Here is a 7,414-nt window from a genome sequence, read left to right as displayed (position 1 = left end):
TGAGGCCTAGAAATTTGTTGCTCCTCGAGTTGCCATTTTACTGGGGGAGTCGAGTTGAGCTCGACTCAACGTTCATGCCATGCATGACAATTTTCTGGGGGTTTTCCAGGGGGTTTCCCTCCCACATATACACACTCACACATAGATATGAACACACACCGACTTACTCGCTCGCACGTAAATTTCATGCAATTTGTTATGTTTTATGTGAGGGGCTGTGATGTTACGCCTGGGAATCTCAAAATGACAGACTTCAATTTATACAATTTATTTTATTAAGTCAAACGTTTGTCTGTCTCTGTCTCTGTCCCACATTTATCCGTCTCTCTTACTCCTTTTCCCCCGTCAGCTGGCCGTGTGTGCGTTTTATTAACAAATTGATGAAACAATTTCCGCAGCGTTTAATATACGAAGCCAATTTTATCTCTCTTTTTGTGCTTTATCCATCAACTTTTTGGATTTCCGTTCTGGAAAATCCACAACAAAAAAGTTGATGGGTAGGGAAAACATTTCGATTGTAAAATGAATGGACTTTAAGATTAAGAGATGATATTTAATATTATGGTTTTTGCAATTTAAAAATATGTTTCAGAAATAAATCATTTAAAGTTATAATAAAGAAATTAAATACATTTTGTAAAGTATTTTTTGTTCTACAATAATTATCATTTATTAAAAGTATTTAAGTGCTTTATTTATCCATCGAAAACTCTACTCATTCTCAGAAACCTATCTTTAATATTCATTTGAGTAAACAAAATTCCCCTGAAATAGTATACCCATCATCAGAGATAATTACAGAGCATACCAATAGGCATTACATGGCGCACATTTATAGGCACGTTAAATTTTCATTTTTAGTGCATACACATAAAAATCTACGAAATTGGCAAATTTCAATTGCTCCTGGCCGAAGGGGGTGGAGGGCCAAGACCGGTATGAAGGACCAAGAACCGAAACCATGGCCATGATGGCCACCTAAGCGCCCATATAAATCTCAATTTATGTTGGCTATTTAGAAATTTTGGGCACGCAGCAGCCATTCCGACTTAGGGCTCTACGGATAGCCGAGCCGGACTGTATGGCATTTCTATGCTTTAGGCCTCAAAATTATTGAATCTAATTAACTTAAATGAAATGAATGAAGAGGAGCCAGCGGAGCTAGTGGAGCCGGGACTCGTTTAATTTATGGACGTGTATATAAATTCATTTGAAGCTCTTTAATTGCTGCCAAATGGGAAAACGTTTTCATGCCTGACTAACTTCGGTATATACGAGTGTATATGGCTAGAGGTCTTCTGTATGTGTGTATGTAAGCCATTTTGGGTTGAAGGTCAACAGATTGATTGGAGGGATTAGGCTACGGCTACGATTTTGGCTCGAAGCAAGATGCGGTTTTTGCCTTTGCTTATTGAAAAATGTTCGTTACATTCTGGAAAAGCGGAGAAAACTCGGCAAGGGCAGGGCTTTTTTTTTTTTGCTTCTGAGGAGGGGAGGGCAGACAACGTGGCCAAAAGTTGCCTGAAATTGATGGGATAACAAAATTGTACTGATACCTTGTAATTAATCATGGCAAATGGGTCTGGCACGAACCAGAAAGGGGGGAGAGGAGAATGTTTTTAATATTTATAATGCGATTTAGGGCAGATTAGGGAATTGTGTGTTGGGCTGAAGGCAGGGAGTTAGCCAACAAAGGAGGGATTTGCACCCTTTACTCTAAGATTTCTGTAGATAGCGAGGAAAAGCGGCTTATAGCTTGTTTCCAAGGCTGTAAATATTTCAAGGGGAAAAGTTGAGAGATTGTTATTAAAAATCGATATGGAATTACCAGTTGATAAATGATTTTAAAGCTCTGAAGTTCAGTTAGAATAAATCTTCTTCTGATTCACCGAAATCCTTGTTTTAAACGTACTCCCCAGGGCACTTTTTTCTACCTTGAATTTCATTTTATTTCGAATTACATCCTGCATTAGCAACCAATTCTGATGAACTTGTCAAGAGGAAACTTCAAGTTCCGTCCTCACCTTTCACCCTCGTCCCAAGCTGAGCTGTAAAGTTTCCTGCTTTTGACTCTTCCCCGAAAAGATTGACGTTTGAGTTTCCTCTGCTCTTGACATATTCGATACAATGAATAAATTCGTGAAAACTCGCCCCAGGTACTGGTTTTTTGTGTGCTCATGCTGAAGAGAGGAAAACTTTTCCACAACCTTTTCCTTATTTAAATCAGCGCTGAAAAGTCCCACTGAACCCTTCATTTGCCCAGGAAGTAGAGTAAATAACCTTGGGGCAGTCTGTTGGCCTAGACCATGGCTATTTAACTAATGAAGGAAAACCCCAAGTCTGAATCTCAGATTTCTTTCGCAGTTGTCACCCACCAAAAAGCGTACAAAAAATCATGAAATGTCAAAAATTGTTGCCCCCGCCCCAAGGAGAAAAACAGGAGAAATTTCGCAAGAATCAGCATAAAAAGTGTAAAAGGTCGCCGCACAAATATGGCCCTCGGGTCTGGCCAAATAAAATCTATAAAAAAAAAAGGGAGAGGAACTTTTACGCATCGCAGCACAAAGTGACCCTGGCAAGGAAGTCCTTGCGCAAAAGGACACCCAAATAAAGCAGAGCGGAAGAGAAATCATGGAAAGAGGATCTGAAGAGCAGAGTAAGCCGATACACAGGCTTTGCCTGTAGAGATATTTTCAACCGAAAACTGCCCGAAAACTGAAATGCGAACGAGAAAACTTTTTAATGGATTTTCATGTTGATAAAATTATCACAAAACAGAGGAAAAGCAGGCTGGGGGGAGGTCTACTCAATGACCAGGGGGAGTTTAATACTCTACATTTACGAAACTATTGCCGATCATTTAATGATAAATAATGTTAAAAATTTATTGTGAAAATATTTGTTATTTAATGTAATGAAATCCAGAAGTAAAAGAAGATAAATTCATCATAAATTTTATATTATATTTAAGATTCTTTAAAATATTACAATGAAACCAAAAAATAGACTTCCGCATAATCTCTTCGATTTAGTTTGTTAGTTTATTTATTTCCAAGCTAAGCAACATTCTTTATACCCCTTTAGAGTAGAGTACATCGACATGAAGCTCTTGAAAAGTATTTTTGGCTATATTTTATTTTTGTTATCGCCCGAGTTCGAGTTTTGTTCTGGCTGTTATTTGGTTCTGACAGATTTGCCCCGGCTTGGGATGCGAATTCACCTCAAAGAGTTCCCTTCTACCTCCAGCAGGCCCCTAGACCCCCCCTAAAAATTCCCCTGCCAGCAGCCAACCCATCATTGGGCATTCAATCAGTCTGTCAGCGAGTCAGTGAATCATTCACAGGATGGTGGTGTGTTGGGTGGGAAATAACTGTGCTCTCTCTCTGTCTCTCTCTCTCTCCATTTGGGTGTGAAATTTGAGTAGGCAATTTTAATAATTTAAGTAAATGATCCATCACCGTTACAGTTAATCTATCAACGACAGTCGGAGCATCCGCAGGGGAGCCAAGAGTTTTTGCTTTTGCCTCAGCTTTCCTTTTTAACAAATTGTCTTGTTCAAAAGTTTTTTTCTTCAACCCACAAAAGAATGCAAAAATGAAAAAAAAAAGTAAGAAGAACATCGAATGAGATAAAAAGTGACGGGAAAAATGTTGAGAAATGCTTTTTGCTCTGATAAGAGAGAATTTGCTGGCTATTAGTATTTAAAGCATCAGGTCATTTATATTCATTTGACTGCAAAAATGTACTGGAATGGGTGGGAGGCATTGAGGAGCAAGTGTTGATGGATAATCTTAATATCCTTGGAGTGGACAAGCCAACAAAAAGGACCAAAGAACAGATAAATGCCTCAAAGGAAGATGTCTTGAAGTTTGCTGGTATAATGGACATCGTTTCTGGGCAATAAAAGTGGCTTATAAATGCTTGATTTAAATTGGATTGAAAAGTTAAAGTTGACAAACTGTTAGTTGGCAATTTAACATATTTAATCTATAGAAAAGCTCCTTAGAAGGTTGTTTTCCATAGTATTTCTCCTTTTAAGTAGTGATTAGATATACAAAAATATAAAAGAAATACACAAAGACTAAAATATTAAGATATATATACTACAATCTCAGCTAGAATACTAATACTTTCTGTAAACATCTCGTACTCTTCGAAAGGTCAAACGGTTATTATTCAAATTGGTTTCCAAGTAACTTTTGACCCTGATAAACTTCATGTATCCGTATTAATTTAATATGTCAATAGATTTCCCAACGCATTTCATCCCATCAAACCTGGGCAGTTATTTCCCTGAGAAGACCCACTTCAATTTTTGATGGCCAGCCGTAAGTTTGCGAACCATTTTTGAGTGCTGCTGTTTGGCAGTTCCTTTTCCTTTTCCAATTTTATGCAAATTTCTTCTTGTTGCCGTATTTTACGAGTTTTTCGGGTTCCTCGTTGTCGTCAAGTGGTAAATCACTTATTTGAATAAGTCAATTCCATTTCATTCCAGTCGTCCCTTTTTTCCAGGATCCGAGGGACCCACATTAAACATCAATCTTTATGAGAGGCGGTGGGAGTTTCGGAAAGCAGCCTCAGCTGCAAAATAGTGAAAGCCGCTTTAGGGAGGAAAATTCTATTAAAATATTTATGCAAATGCAACAAAAAAAATCTACAAGTGAAAAGCTCTCGATCTGCTTCCCGCACTCTTTCCCCTATTTTCCCATCCACTTTCCCGCTACTGCTGCGTATCTGCGTGAAAAATGTTGAACAAACGATTTTCATAATCGATTTTCATGTCTGCCACGGCAAGGCCTCAATGGCGGTTGACAAGGGAGCAGGGGGCGTGGCTGGGTGGAACGCTTGTCAACCTTTATCAAAAAAGGGACATACAAGAGTCCCGGGTTGGCGGCGGGAAAGCCCCCAACGCCAAGCCAATACGAACAACACACCCCCAAAAATCCAAGGAAAAGCAGAGACAAATGCGATGTGCGTCTGTTGACAATATATCAACATGTGGCCAAGGACAGGGACAATCAGGCAAGGAAAGCAACGGGGATATGCAAAAGACCAGCGACTTTCCAGCATTTTCCCAGCTTTCCTTTAAGCTGCACCCGGAACCTATATCGGAGGCAAACAGAAAAGGAGATTGAGTCCACTAGTATTTCCTACTTCGCAGGTCGCCCGAGCGCATCTAATCGATTCGCTTGAAGGATGAAAAGCGGTGAGGAAAAGCTAAACTCTAAACTACACGGAGGAAAAATAGAAGTTAAAAATCAAAAAATGCGTGAAACAAAGAGGTTTCTTTCAGAGCTTCTACTAACTATTGCAAATTCCAAGTAACTTTATAAACATTCACCTCCGTTTTTCTTCTTAGTGTAGCCTTACTACTAGATATTGTTTTCTACTCGTTGTTGCTTTTTCCTGCCCAACTTCAACTTCTCAATGGGCTTGTAACCCATTGAGTGGGTGTATCGCATGTGACAATAGTTGTGTGAACTTTACAGGACGAAGATTAAGGACCAAAGACCGAAGGATCCAAGAAGCATTGGTAGCACCATGGCAGGGATGAAGTCAAGTGAAGAGGAGGATGACGAAGAGGAGGAGAAGGAGGATGACTGTGAGCCGACTTAAGGCTTAACAAGTGAGTGAGTGCCACCAGTTGGACTTTGCCGTCTGGCACTTGGCGAGTGTTTAAATCATGGTCCTCAGTCGGCTTCCTTCTTGAACTGCAACTGCTGACGGGGCCAAAGGCCTCGGCTGAGTGATGGTTTGTTTTTGTTAGCAAAAGACCGTAAAAACTTTAAAAAGATCTTTCATCACCGTTTTCATCAGCCATCTGGGAATATGCGGTGCATGGTAAATGGACCTCGAGTTGTTTATTGGATGCTCTGCGGTGGTTTCGTTCTCAGCAATTAAATGATAAATATACATCAGAGTTAATTTATTGCGGGATAACCAACTGGCATACTTAAGAATGTGCTGTGTTAAAGGTTAAAATTTAAGAATATTTTTTGGTGAAATTCTAAGTTAGTTCATGGCAAGGTTATAAGGTTAAAAATTCAGGAGAGAAAAGGATACTTGGATACTTATAAATTTTTGTTTTTAAGCTAATAATATTTATATCAAAACTTTGTTTTTTAAAGGTTTTAAACACTGTAAAGTTAAGAAAGCGTAAAAGAATAAAGAACTTAGAGGCTCTTTAAAATCCTGTAGAAAATATATTTTAAGTTTGTAATTTAAACTTCTTAGAATCTTAGATTTCCCATTCAAATTAATATTTAAACTGTTTGTTCTTAACTTTTACCTTTAAATATCTTAAAAGAAAGCGTTTCAAGTTTCATTTTCCACATTTTACAAGCACTTCCTATCTCCTGGAACTTTTCCTGGCCGCCGTTAATTACCAAAAGCTGAATTTGAAGCTACAATTTTGCCGTTTATCTTTGACAGGCAACCTGCCACAGGAGAGTCAGGGAGGGGGACAGATGGTTTGGATAAATGAGGCGTCACAGTAGGAGGCATTTCTATAGAATGTGTATTACATAATGAAACGCTGATAAATTAAACAGATTTGTTAGACGCCATCTCGCCAGTCGGCTGTCGCCTTTGCCTTCGGCGATTTCCATCAGCCAGCCATACCCAGACCACCTAATCCTTCTTGATTTCAGCTTAAGGAACCCACAGGACAGGATGGGTATCCTTGTTAAGCTCGAGACCACATGCCGCGCGCGGGTGATGGCGATATTGGCTGGCGGTTTCAGTGGTTCCGGATGGGTGGTTCCGTGGGTTTGCCTGCAGCTAAGCTGATTGCGTTTCGTCAAAATTCTGATGTACGTTCGCGTGTATCGATTTGCACAAAAGCGACCCTTTGAAGCAATATATCCCTTGGCTGGGCTGGGGGGGCTGCCTCCCTCGTCCCTGCGGTTCCATCCAAACCCCCCCTAACATGCCTTAATCTAAACGAAAGCGTATGATATTTCATTTAATTAAATCCTTTTTGATGTTCCTGTGAGTGAGAGAGGCTTTTGCAAAAGGCTTTTCTCATATTAATTAAGTGCCGGATTCAATTAGAATCTCGGTTAGGGATATCCTTGAAGTGGTTGTCCCTTCGCTTGACTATAATTATGCCAAGCAGTCAACGAACCAAAAGCGGAAGTAGAAAAGTTTCCCCTTTGTGGCCAACTGTACCCAATAGGTTTACAGTATTCCGCTCACATTTGCCATTCATAATTTAACTAAGAAACGAAGGCAAGACAGAAAGTTAAGCAAATAAAAAACAATCAGAGACAATGCAGAATGATAAAAAATAAAATATAACAGAAAAATGTTGGTCACGTAACCTCGTTGTTTGCCAACTCCCACGAAAAACCCCAACAAGTTCGCTTCTCTGATTAAAAAGTTGAGCACAAGAATATTTTTGCATTATAGGCGA

Source organism: Drosophila eugracilis, unplaced genomic scaffold (assembly GCF_018153835.1).
Source record: "Drosophila eugracilis isolate 14026-0451.02 unplaced genomic scaffold, ASM1815383v1 contig_90, whole genome shotgun sequence".
Classification (NCBI taxonomy): Eukaryota; Metazoa; Arthropoda; class Insecta; order Diptera; family Drosophilidae; genus Drosophila; species Drosophila eugracilis.
The sequence above is the reverse complement of the archived record's forward strand: the minus strand, read 5'-3'. Positions refer to the sequence as shown.